Here is a 13,122-nt window from a genome sequence, read left to right on the forward strand (position 1 = left end):
TCACTCACATACTCATCAGTCCTGATACAGATTGTAGAAGGTCGAACATATGACTCACAATGAAACGACAGCATAAATACAAAGTAGTGACCTGTCTCCCAAGCCTGAAATGTTTTTTTTCATTAACGTACTCAAACAATAATTACCACTCATTTGCCTTGTTTCTTCCTTTATTCATCGAAGTTGATTCAATTTATCGCTGAACAATGTTGGATAGTATAACCGGTATCTCTTCCTTGTCGCAGGGGCAGTGGGTCCTGACGCTTTGCTAGCTCTAGTGTTACTGCTATCAAACAATACGGAAACAGAAGCCTCGACAGCCTGCACATAATAGACGAACTCTGTAAAAAAGGAAACATCAACTAAATTGATTGTCACCAATTACGGCTTGCCTCCTTCTTCTTAATTTGTTTATTTAAATTACTTAAGGACGCTCCTCCGCGCCTATGTCCACTTCTTCCCTTACCTTGATGAGCCTCCCACCCGACGCGTGCGGCAAACGAAAAACAGAAACCGTCAACCGAAATCATCTATTAATGAAAAAAGCGTCGGTCCTTCCCTCTGACGACTTCTGTGCGCGATTGTAATCTATCGTAATACATTTATTCGATCTACTTAAAGATACGTACACGTCAATCGTTAGTAATGATAAAAACTAACTATTATTAAGGTGCAGCTGATAGATTTAGCTTTGTAAGCCAAATATGCCTTTCAACTTTAAATCGAAGATAAATGAGAGATGGCAGTGAGGCTCATGAATGGATGATCTAATGGAAGCAATGGAAATAGCGCCTGGAAGGTAAACCGGACTCAGATGACCATTACCTGAGCGAAAAACTGGCATGAGACTACGCTGAGTATTAGCCCCTCGGGCACATGTAATCGATATAGCAATGACCTATTTTATTTATTTAGTTTAGTAGAGGGTGTTTGCGCATGATTTAACATGCTTAGTGTACTCTGAATCACAACAGTCTAAAGTGTACAATTTTGGCCTCTGCCAAATTTAGCGGCTAAATAATGAATCAGTGGAAGTATGAACGAAAGTGAGCTGAATTTCTCATCTAAACACTAAATCATATGTAATCATACAGTGCACGCCGCAGCCGAAATGTTACGCTAGATCTTGATCTTTGTATCTATTGATACCTCTTAACGTAAATTTCCGATGCGGAACAAGATCGGACGGGAAGTACTCGTAGACGTACGCTAATCTTCATTGGGAAGATCTTTGAGATAGCTTTATAGGTAAATAAAAATTAATTTTGTGATCAATACAATAAAAATCACGAAGGCATCTTTTAATTTATTCAAGGGGAATGAGAAGGCTTATCGTGGCACCTGAGCCGTTTGTACTGATAGATCCGTATAGTTTGCTCAGCCATGGCACAAAGCGCTATCTATCTATCTATATATATATATATATGAAGCAGGTGGATTAATGACAATTCAGCCGTACCGTTGGGTCTGACGCAAGTCGCGTTTCTGGGGAAAATGGGAAGAGGACGTGCAGGGTAATGTTCACGGTGTATGGTGTTTTTCTAGATGGCCAACTACTGAATAAGCCCCCGCTTAACATGCAGCAGATGCCGTCCATTCGATCTATACGAAAGAATCATTCAAACGATATCGCATAGGATGAATGGTCCATTGGTAACTTTTTTGTCGATGTAACGTCTGTTGACGCCGTCCGTTCAACATCGAAGGTGTACATTCTATCCAACGTTGTGTTGAACGTATATGTAAGCTCGCGCTAATATAATCTAAGTAATTGACTTCTGCCACAAACGTAGCTCTAAGAACTAGTATTTTTGAAAAGGATAATTAATTATCTAGCTAGCCAAGAGATTTGATAATACTTACCCAAGTTTCACAGATTTGCTACATTTAAGTGCCATAGGTTCAGCAGAGAGCTTAGAAAGGTGATTTCGCTCATAAGCGTAGGTACATGCGTACGTAGTTGCGTGGTCCGATAACTGCATATTGATCTTCTATATGCCTTCCTTTGAATTCGAATAAAGCGTTTAGTATCCAGCCAATGCTAAGGTTCACAGCAGCCAATCCCCGTACGTTGATTGGTTCTAAATTGGGTTGCTAAACTGTGGGTTAGATATTACCGGTGTTAATAGTGATTAAGATTGGCAAATTGCACTGACGCCCAACAGAGCGTTGCTATTTGCGACTACAGTGTCTGTATCGCGTACGAAACACCATTCATTTTATTATCTATGCTCGATTATTGATTCTATTGTGATAAGGCTATAGGTGTATATATGGAACTAAAAGTACACCTCGACAGCAGAACATAATGCCGATAAAGATATAATGACCGTTGAAACTTTCCATCATATTAGAGTAAAGGCAATGACTCCGCATTGTGCAGAAAAATCCGATAACGGTAAACGTTGATATCACGTCACTGTATCTCAAATAACGATGCGGTAAGGTTACTCTGAGTTTAGCCCCGGTCGTTGTCGTTGTCGTTGTCGGTAAATTGCCACTGGCGTCTCCGGCGACATCTAGAGATCTGGCAAGCTGGCCCAACACATTAGAAGCGGAAACTATGGCGGGCGGTGATCCATTGTTGCTGTTCTGATTACTAGCTGGTCACAGTAGGGACTCTATCGTCCTCAGAAAGATACGTTCGTTGAAGACTGCAGCTTTTTCCGCAGCACTGCGAACTCACTTTGTAGAGGCTATTAATAGTTTGGGCAGCGCGACAATGAGTTCGTGTCTCTTTGGAAGAGCCGAAGTTTCCCAGTCCATTTCCATCGAGCGGTGATCCTTTGAGGTGTACGTTTCTCTAGAAACTGATAAACAAAATGCTATCGCCATTGATGTCACTGATGAACGCTGAACGATCTGACAATTACTGACGGAAATCAGTTAGTACTCCGAGAGGTATGGTAAGCTCTCTCGCCACAATAAAGCGAAGGGCACAAAAGACGTGTGCTAAGGGACCAGTTACCAACCGAAAAACTTTTGCAAGTTTCTTGCACGATTCGTGCCGAATCCGCGCTTCCAGATCTGCCTGGTGCGTTGTGTTCTACGTCACTGGATGCGATGGCCGAACATCGGTTAGTGGTTAAGATCGGGCAGCGAGACGACATCCTAAATGAGTCGGGTGCTTCGCTGATGCAACATCACGTAATCATTGGGGAACTTCAAACGTCCGCTGATTTCTGTCGGAGTAGCACTCGTCGCCAAGACCGCAGCGTATAGCGGGTATTAGTTTGTAGCTGTGAGGCTCCATTCGCGCCGTTTTCCGTTTTTTAAACTGAATGCGGAAAGATCGATCACAGGAATTTCGTCTATACCGCTAAAGGCTTGCCGTTCTTCTAAGCTGTCGCCTACCTATCGAAACAAGCGGTTCGTTCTATTGCTAGAGCGTATCAGCCGTGCACAAAGGTCAGTTCGTAACGACGATTATACTGTTGAAGATCAACCATGAAAAGTAAACAATTAGTTGTACCTATTCGGATCTTCCTCGGGATCAACTCTGAATGGAAACATTATTAGCCCTTGAATAACTCGTCCATTACAGGTAAAATGCTATGTTCTCTAATTGGAATCTAGCTAAAAGGTCAATTAGACAACGACTTAAAATGTTGGCCAACAGCTGTTAGTGCGTTTAGAAGCCATAGAAGCTAGGAGACGGCCGAAGGAACCGAGACCTGCCGGAAGCATCGTGAAGACAATCATCTTATTCACTCCTAATAACGGGCGGATGAGCTAAGCAATGAAAATTCGTAAACAAACTCATTTGAAGTATTTCGCTTAATATTGCCACAATTCATAGCGGTATCCGGGCGATCATTATTTACGCAACATGTGTTTCGTAGACACATCATTTCTACCTAAATAATATGCTCTGTGAATTTTCGGCTCATCTTTTTCTACTTACAAACTATGCAACGCCTTTGACAGCAGCAGATCTCACGCATGCGTATTGCCTGTTCCGAAAAAATTAAGGAATCACTAGAATTCAGCTTTACCGATCATTATTTCGATCTAGAGCTCCCCCTTCTATCGTATTTCTAACGAAATTTTGACCAGGGGTTTTAAACAACCGTGTATCAATTGAACTCGTGTGGCTTACGCACGACCCGCTATTAAATATGAGCAAATCACGAGCTAATGACCTCTAGCAACTGACCTAATGGACTGTTACTTGGAGGGCCAGTCGTACATGTGCTTTTTTTCAATCTCCGAAATGCCCTTTGCATCTGCCCTAGTCGAATACAACGGCTGCCAAGATGGTCGACCGATATTTTGAATATTGTAGTTCACGTTCTGCATAACTGGCAGTCGGATGAATGGTACCCAAAGGGGAGACAACATAAGTAAGGTAGGAAATAAAGGCTTTCGTCTTTATAAAGAAAGAATTTATTGAGGTACGTTGTCTTTCTTTCCTTTTTTCGTTGGATTGTTCATTTTAAATTTAACCTTTAGCCATCTTTTTCTTTCTCCTTATTTAACGGCCGACCTGAATTTGTCGTTTTCCACTGAGACGGCACTGACTTTGCGCTTTATGTCAGGAAGGGTCGGCTTACAAATCGGAGATATGTAGACATTTTTTGAACTCTGATCTGTGCCGTCGAATCAGGAGACTGAGTGATCGACGAGCGTGTTCATTTGCTTTTTCTGACTCGCTTATTCCACAATCAGTATTCTACAACTTTTTTTCTATTCTATTATCAGGCAAGTAAAAAAGGCTGTAAGGCTAAATGTCCGTCGTTAGGAAAAATGGCGTGACATATTAAAATATATTCAACAGTAATTTTAGAATTTAAGAAAAATTATGGTGCGAGAATATGGAGAAAGGCCCGTATCATAAAAAAACTCGTGCATTAAAGTTAACAGGATCTGCACACATATGGATATACGCACGTAATGGATATGCGCAAAAGTGAGCCTTATGCCCATATGTTAAATAATCAGCGGGAGTCGAATAGCTTAAATGGGTAGCATATAAGATATAAAAGTACGAGACTCGTGCCGTTTACGTCTTAATCAATGCCCCGTTAGCGGCCAACTGAATGTTTCAAATCCAAAAGAAATACGTTATCGCCATTTGCAGGCGGGCATTTTGGAGATGTGGCAGGAAGTGGGCTTTCGAAACCGTTAGAATGACCCAATGTAAACGAGTCGTGCAGGGTTAGCACGCTATGAGATAAGACGTACGACGCGTCAAAAAAGCACAAATCGCAAAAAACATTGTTTAATATTGTCACATATATATATATATATATATATATATATATAAGCAAACTGTTGCTTTTATTACAACTACTCTAGAAAGTAGTATAACAATATACAAGTAAAAGACAATATAAAAATAGCAATACATTCGAACACGCCTATAATACTGAAAAATAGTTATAATTTTTAAAAATTATAAACTATTTAAATTCAGAATGAATATAATAATAATTATCATACAAGAAGGTGCTACGATTATGCTCAGAATAAGATTATTATATAACTAACGATATATATATATATATATATATATATATATATATATATATAGTAACGAAAAATCAGAGCTTTCTATTCTATATCTGGCGATTTTTTTTTAGAAGTGCACTAGATAAACACTGTTGATTGCTAAGTTCCTTATTAAAGCTTACGGCTCGGTCGATGCCGTTACTGTGCATAAGACATTCAGGGTGACTTCAGCCGTAACTTGGCTCTATAGGTTCTACACCTGCTATCGAAGTCCACATATAGATTTCCGCTTAATGCCAGCATCTGACAAGTTTTGGATAAGCTTCAGTATAAATAATGGTCACTGTATGTAATACAAACAGCAACGCCGTCTTACCGCCCCTTCTTCTGCTTTGAAATGCTTTTTGAATAAGAATAATGATAGTATCGTTATTATTTTGAAATAAAGTAGCATATATTAGATCTTTGTTGGCAATAATTAGTTGTCCAATGTTGGCGGACATGTTAGAAGTCATGGGGGAAGCCGGCTGCGCTTGCATTTCGCATATTTCGCTCATGTATGCGTTGCTGTTTAAGATCGCTGCAAATAAGATATAATGAAAGCAAACGAGGGTAATAATTTTGAAGTTTTTGTTAATTGAAATAAAGTTCTTATGCATGCTTTTTCATCGGACCGTTGACGCAGAAGGCACTCCTACCCTCCGCCCATACAGCATTGTTATAGAGGTTTGATCGGTTAACAATCTATTTATAATAGGAATTTTAAATGACGTTTTCGAGATTTGTCAGCAAATGAACAACAGAGCCTCATAGAGAAAATTATCGATCGAATTTACAATCCGAATTAGTGGTTGCTGGTTATTGATATAAACAATTCTAAATACCTATAACCGCAATATGTGGATTTTTAGCGACAAGACGCTTGCAATGACCACTGCAGTTGATCACTTCAGTTCCAACTATATCATCACAGTCATTACTTTACCCCAATATAACATAAGTGACTACATATAACATAACTACAAAAACACAGGACGCGTGTCCTTCATGCGTGTGTGAAGCTCGTGGCAAGTGGCACCTGTGGCAAATTTCCTTCTCGCTATCACTACTAGTTCTACTAGAGATCCTTTCTGCTATTGCTGATGCGGCCGATGTCTGCTTGGCCTTGTTCTGCCTTGCTCCTCTAATTGTGGCTTGCCATTTCCTCGTTGGTTCATCACCATAACTCGCAACACTTAGCCTATGGCTATCCTCCATTAACCTGCCTCTATTCAAATACTCGCGGCCGCAATAGTCCGCCGCTAAGATAGGCACCATTATGCAAATAGTCTGATCTGGACTTTGTTTGTTTGTGACAAAGAGTCTCTTTCGGTTATACTTTACTTTATATTACTTGCGTTTTCAGGTCAGGTAGATGTCCTAAAGGGACCATACTAGCTAACAGACTGTATCACCGCTAACCTTCGCTTCTGAGAAGAAACCTATCAACGGCTGTGTTATATAATTATAAATATTCGGTGGTTTATTAGAGCTCATGATAAACAGAGTTTTTGAAGCATCTACTAACAAAGAGCCGGCACAGGCCAATAGGGGCGAAACTGAAAGATGGTAATCCGTTCCATATCACTGATATTGCAAATGGTAGAAACTTCTTCATGATGAATTGCGCGAATTCAGCTATATTTTGTATCTTGATAGTAAAATTTGTACGCACTTTAGTCAAGGAAATTGTGAGAGAACGGATTTGGGACGTATAACAATATTTAGGCACACCTATCCAGTATCTGATATCCGATATTTGGTTCACTTACATACAATAAAAGCAGCAATTCAATACAAAGATTACCATTCAGGTAGCATTGAGAATTTATTGATTTAACAGCATCGGAGGCACTTGACGATACTACAACCATCAGCGTTCTCTTTGCGGTAACCGTCCGTTCGAAAGCCTTTTACGAAATTTCGTTCTCCTTCGTTCAGTCCAAATGCATTTGTAGTGGTTGGTAAGCAGAGCTCACAGGTGGGCAGATAGCGCGTGCGGCTGCAAACCTTTTTCAGGCATTATACGTACGGTTGTAATGATGTTCACCTAAGATCTCGCTTATTAAGACGCATTCAGATATGCACATCAGGTCTCCAGATCACGCTTCGCCCTAATATGGGTAGCCACACCTTCGAGCAACATCTTTGGCAGGACAGGTTGGATTTTTAAACGAACTTTTAAATTTTTCATTGTGTTAATATCTATTTGACGTCGTCTAAGCTTCGGGAACGTACATCTACCAAGGCGAACGGCTTTGGTCGACTGTAGGATGAGTCGGCTTAGATGCGGCCGAATTTCTACAATGGCCTGTCTGTGGCCTACGCCAATTCCATTAGCGTTTGTTTAGCTCCGATGTTACCAGCGGGCTCAATCTTGTCATCGATATTGGTGTTTACGAAGTTCTGTCGTGCTGCTCCTGCTTACATCGAAGAGGTCCGCTGCCTTCGAAATACCTCTCATCAAGCTCCTTCAGAACAAAAGCTGCTGACAGAACTTTCCCATCCCAAGTTGCCCACAAACAGTTGCTATTGCCCACATAAAAGCGGTATCTAAAAAGTGTCTGGATATACTTTTCCAACGAAGCAGATAGTAACTTAATTTATTTAATACGTTATGGTATGCATGCCAATAAGCCTGATGGTCAATCACTACCTGACCGTTATTTGGCCCTGCTGCCAATATGCGCTGGTAAAGGTTTTGTCCAAATTTTTTTGCACGTAGTTCCGTTAGGGACTATCTGTGTATCATCAATCGAAATGTGTACGAATGGCGCAATTCGGCAGCTAGCACTCTTCGTAGTAAGCCAAAAGGATCAAAGGCTGGGTCGAAAAAATGTACCAACTGCAGTAGCTTCTTCTATTTCATTGAAGGCACTTGCGCCCAGATTAGCGGTAATGCTACTAGAACGACCTGAAGGCAGAATTCGGTTGCCTACTACGTCTGTGATCAACGCCGCTACAGCGCACCGTACGATAACGGAATGGTCACTCAACGCATGTGTAATTATCTTAAGGATGAACACATGGCCGAATCAACGAAAAATTCAAATAACTGTTGCCTGTTTCCCTGCGCGCTTTTTGAATAGGCCAACCACTTAAAATAGATAACAAGGAAAATCGACTGTGAAAATGGCTGCTGATGATCACTACTGGGTATCGACATATGGTCATATAGTAAAGAATATGCCCTAAGAATAGAGTAAACAAAGGCGGGGTGGAATGATTCAATTTATTAGGCAGAAACATTGTCGAATTGTCAACCAGCAAAAGGCCTGAAGGGTAACGAGCAATGAACAGAAATCGAAACAAATAGAAATTAGCGCGGACAATAAAACTGCATGACAGAACGTTTGAGTCGATCTACACTTAGAAATCCTCTGTCTGGTGGAACTATGCCTAAAGACGATACCGGACGCGAAATTCGAAGCATAGAAGGAGACTTAAAAATCGTCCTCTAGCATTGAACCTAGTCGTTAGGTGTCACAGAGCTCTGCACAGAATCACATATACGCTACCCTTTTTCTACGCCAGTGTTCAAATGTTTCTGTTTTGTAATGAGCCAGAACGGTGAATCTGTACTTTTAGGAATATATATTAGGACGTTTCGTAACAGTCATTACATGGTGGGGCAGCGTTCACCTTCTTAAGTTTTTTGTCCCACAACTCATAGGCCGGGACTAATTTCACACGATGTCGCGGGTTCCCAAGGGCCTATAAACACTGCAACGTGTTTGCGCAACTTCAAGTACGGGAAAGATACGAAACAACCAGGGATAAGGTGCACCTGTACGTTTACAGGACACTCCTTCGTAGATGTTAATATTTTCATAATGATAATTGGTTTCAATACTATAGCTACAGGAAAATCCACTTGGGACACAGGACTAGCAAAGATTTTCGGAAAATTCAATGAGGACAAAGTGAGCAATAATTGTTGGATTTCTCAGGATAGGATGTCACCAGGTGAACTGCAGCTCCCTAATAGGATCTCAGGCCAACATCGGTAGTATGAAGTTTCGTCCTAGTTAGGTCTGTATTCGAGCTCGGTATGCAAGCACAACATATTTCTTATAGGTATGATAATAGCTCTCATAGTAAACCAATCACCGTATAATGGTAGTGATATTGAAAGTGGCTGAGAGTGCTAGGTCGCTATGATTTAACTTGCATGGTAAGAATCACTCATCTGGAGACTATGAATGGTAAATCGCACATTTTACGAAAGTAACGTCCAAAAGATCACATTATATATATATATATATATATTATTCATAAGTGACCTGTTTCAAAATGTACATGTGTGCCACACGCGCTGGATCCTAGAACATTTGCAAACAAAGCGTTGATTTTATACGTATGTATATGTTTAGCTATAATATATATACTACTAAGTTCCTCCCAATATGGCTCAAACCATCCACGTGAATTTGTGAGTTCTCTGGTTAATTTTATGACTGAATTTTGTTAGAAACCCAATAGTGCAATAATGCATTGTAATATTTGTATGAGAACATGTCAAATAGATCGAGTAACAAGGGTATGGATAAGTTAAAACTTCAGATTGGCGTGCTTGGTGGTTAAGTTAATAAGGAGGAGTAAATGTTTTCGAGTTATTATTGAAAGGTTTGACATCGAAATCGCTTACTTCTTCAGGCAGTAAGTTATATGTGTGTGGTAACGGATGACAAAATGCAATTGAGGATCCAATTAGAACGTCGTACATGAAAAGGTTGCGGAAATATTCTCACAGGAAACTTAGGAGCCGCGGTAAGACCAAAGTGACCCGCCTACAACAACGAGGTAGCAGATTGGCTGAATCAAAGATTAAACTACTCTGATCAAATTGAAGTAACAGGAGGCATCATTAGTACAACAGGGGTTTCGGCTGGATAAGAATCAATACGAACCAGGCTCATTCGCACTAGAATAAGCTGGTAAAATATCTGGACCAACGCAACCGAAAAATTACATGACAATTAAACGACTCTAATATGCTAACGATAAAGCACAAGCACATCTATTCTTCAATGTTAATGTGGTGTATACAGATCTTATATATCGTTAGCTATTAAGGTCAAATACTGCCAGTGATACCAGTTTAAACAAACAACCATATTCGTTATTGGAAGGTTATAACAGAAAAATACGAGATAGATGTGAAATTTTTGCGTTCAGTAGTGTTACACTGCGCGCCGCCGTAAGGCTCAGATGAAGTTATCGCTAGATATTATAACTGTAGAATATAGCGTTAACTGAATCCGTTTGTTTGAAAACAGTTCGCCAACGGGAACCAGCAAACGCGAATAGGTAGGGTGAGAAGGGAACAAAACGCAGTCTTCGTGGTAGCTTAGTGGGTAACGTACTTGCCCTATTGATTTTCGGGCCGCGTTGTGCTCTCGGTTCGAACCCGCGCATAGACACACTTCATTTCGTGCTGGGGACTATCTAGCCGTTCGTCTAATGCAACGTCTAACGGCAGTATCAGACGGAAAACTCGAAACCTGGCGGAAGTATTTTCAGCCATCCAGGGCCAGAATCTGTCTGCCTTCTGAGTATCTGTTGGGGCGATCGCTTGAGGAGATATGATCATCGCTAGATCGACCCGAACAGAACTATATACGAAGCAAACCTGAGGCTTTCCAGTAGGAAGAGGCAAATAAGCCATCACACCTTGTTCTCACTGGGATGCTAACATTTTTTTCTACTCGATTTTGCGTTCTCGAACGGGCCGGGGGCAAAATTTTGGCAGAGACTCGGTCCTAGCTTGGCATTTTCACTGTACACAGTAGTATGTATGCTAATGGTGACAAAATATGATCATGCATAGGTCAGACGTTATTAGAAGTTGATGAAGCTTCGCGTATCAATATAGGACGTAAACAAACGTAAAATTCAGAGCTCACGTACCGAAAATGTGAAGGAGAATGCTGCAAACAGATGAAGTGGTAACGCAATTACACAGGAATAACAAGCAGAACACTATTGTTATTGGCCCTTCGAACCTTCGCTTGCGTTTTATCGTACAATGTTGGTCGCGCTGGAAGCCAGCTACAGAGCGACGACAATTGACTGTTCCTATATCGAGATTTCCAATTTGCAACGATGGAACATGTGCTTCTAACGACAGAATTAGTTATATATTACTAGTAAGTAAATAATGTTAGCAGATTAATAATTTAAAGGAGGCCTGAAAAAACTACAGCCCATTCAATGTCGTTTATTCGATGCTGAATAACCCGTCTCGTAGCGCTGTCATTGTGTAGTATTAAACCCATTCTGTCGGGAATAATGATTGCTACTCACACAGATGCTTCTATTTAAGGATTTGTTAACATTTTTTTCGTCCGCTTCCACTTAGCTATATTTCGGTCATTGTTTTGGAAATCTACATTGTCATTTGTGGCTATTTTATGATAGGGCAGCACTGTCGTATCTTTCGCGGCATGATTTAAACTGGAAACGCGAATCATGGTAATGCGTAAATAAACTCCAGATAATAACGTTTATTTCGTACGTGCGTCAAATATAAATGATAAGGTTATATATACCCAACTACTATAATTCCATTCGTTTAGTATAAGACACTAATAAACGTGTTCTTAGATTGAATATTTATTAGAACGAATATTAGCCCACAGCAATGGGTTAACGTAAACATACTAGCAAAGCGTGTTGCCAGCTTACTAACCTTAGTGTCGTTTCAACCAAATTGAGTTGTATTACGTGCAAGATAATATTTCTATTTAGAGCCTCGAACGTATGAGTGAGTCTCTATATCAGTTTGATTTCTCGCCTTCTGACCGTATTGCCTCGGCTACCTGAGGGGGCTATGTCATTCATCATCGTTATCATCGCTACTGCTCCAGACGACAACCCTGATGAGGATGCGCGGTGGCTTGGCCCGCTGAAGTCGTCCTATTTTGACTCGGCCAATAATAGCATTAGTCACCCTAAAGGGCAGCATAAGCTCACTGTGTCTCTAGTAATTCTGCTGGGAGAATTGGCCAGTATCGGGAACACAGTGGCCTGGTGTAGCCTAGGAGCACCCGCCCGACCGGCCATTCGTTCCCCCACGAGGAGAGAAACTCCACAAGACGTCGTCCAGTATGGGATCAGTGGGCATTACTTTTCACTGAAAACGTGCTGGCCAGAAAACGTACAGGGTCAAGAGACAAGATGCGGGCGGTAAGAAATATCGTCCCGAGAGGGACAATCTAGAGCCGATCGGGAGTGCCCTTACTACAGCTACCCATTAAACAAGAAGGCTGTTTGTATCGAAGATGGCACTAGATAATTTTAAGTGGAAGTAACAGCGTGGGATGTGAAGTCTCTTGTGGAGTGGTACAGAGATGTAATGTTTACTTGTAGAGGGCGCTTCTACACTTCCTAAACTTCATTGTTACCGTGCAAGCATGTAACAATTGTAAACCAGCTACGCTGATGTAGACTGCGTAGGTATCGTGCACAGGCATACACCCCAAAGACACAGTTTTCATATCCAAGCCTTTTTTTTTAAATAAATTTTTATGCTAAATAAAGAATACATCACTCGATTCGTCTAAAATTTTTATTGAAAACTTAACAAAATTAGATTGAACATTTTATTCGAGATAGTGTGCTAGTCTGCCT

At 40.8% G+C, this 13,122-nt stretch overlaps 1 protein-coding gene and 1 long non-coding RNA gene across 3 annotated transcripts in view; one reads left to right on the plus strand and one right to left on the minus strand.

The window, feature by feature from the left end:
- LOC111264027 (calsenilin) overlaps positions 1–13,122 on the plus strand; it is a 109,241-nt gene that overhangs the window by 24,771 nt on the left and 71,348 nt on the right. The window lies entirely within an intron of this gene.
- On the minus strand, positions 153–2,800 carry LOC111264028 (uncharacterized). Its single transcript, XR_002682611.2, has 3 exons — positions 1,864–2,800; positions 1,460–1,602; positions 153–341 (listed from the first exon to the last, which is right to left on the minus strand). It is a non-coding gene; the product is annotated as an uncharacterized LOC111264028 (long non-coding RNA).

Source organism: Varroa jacobsoni, unplaced genomic scaffold (assembly GCF_002532875.2).
Source record: "Varroa jacobsoni isolate VJ856 unplaced genomic scaffold, vjacob_1.0 scaffold_814, whole genome shotgun sequence".
NCBI lineage: Eukaryota > Metazoa > Arthropoda > Arachnida > Mesostigmata > Varroidae > Varroa > Varroa jacobsoni.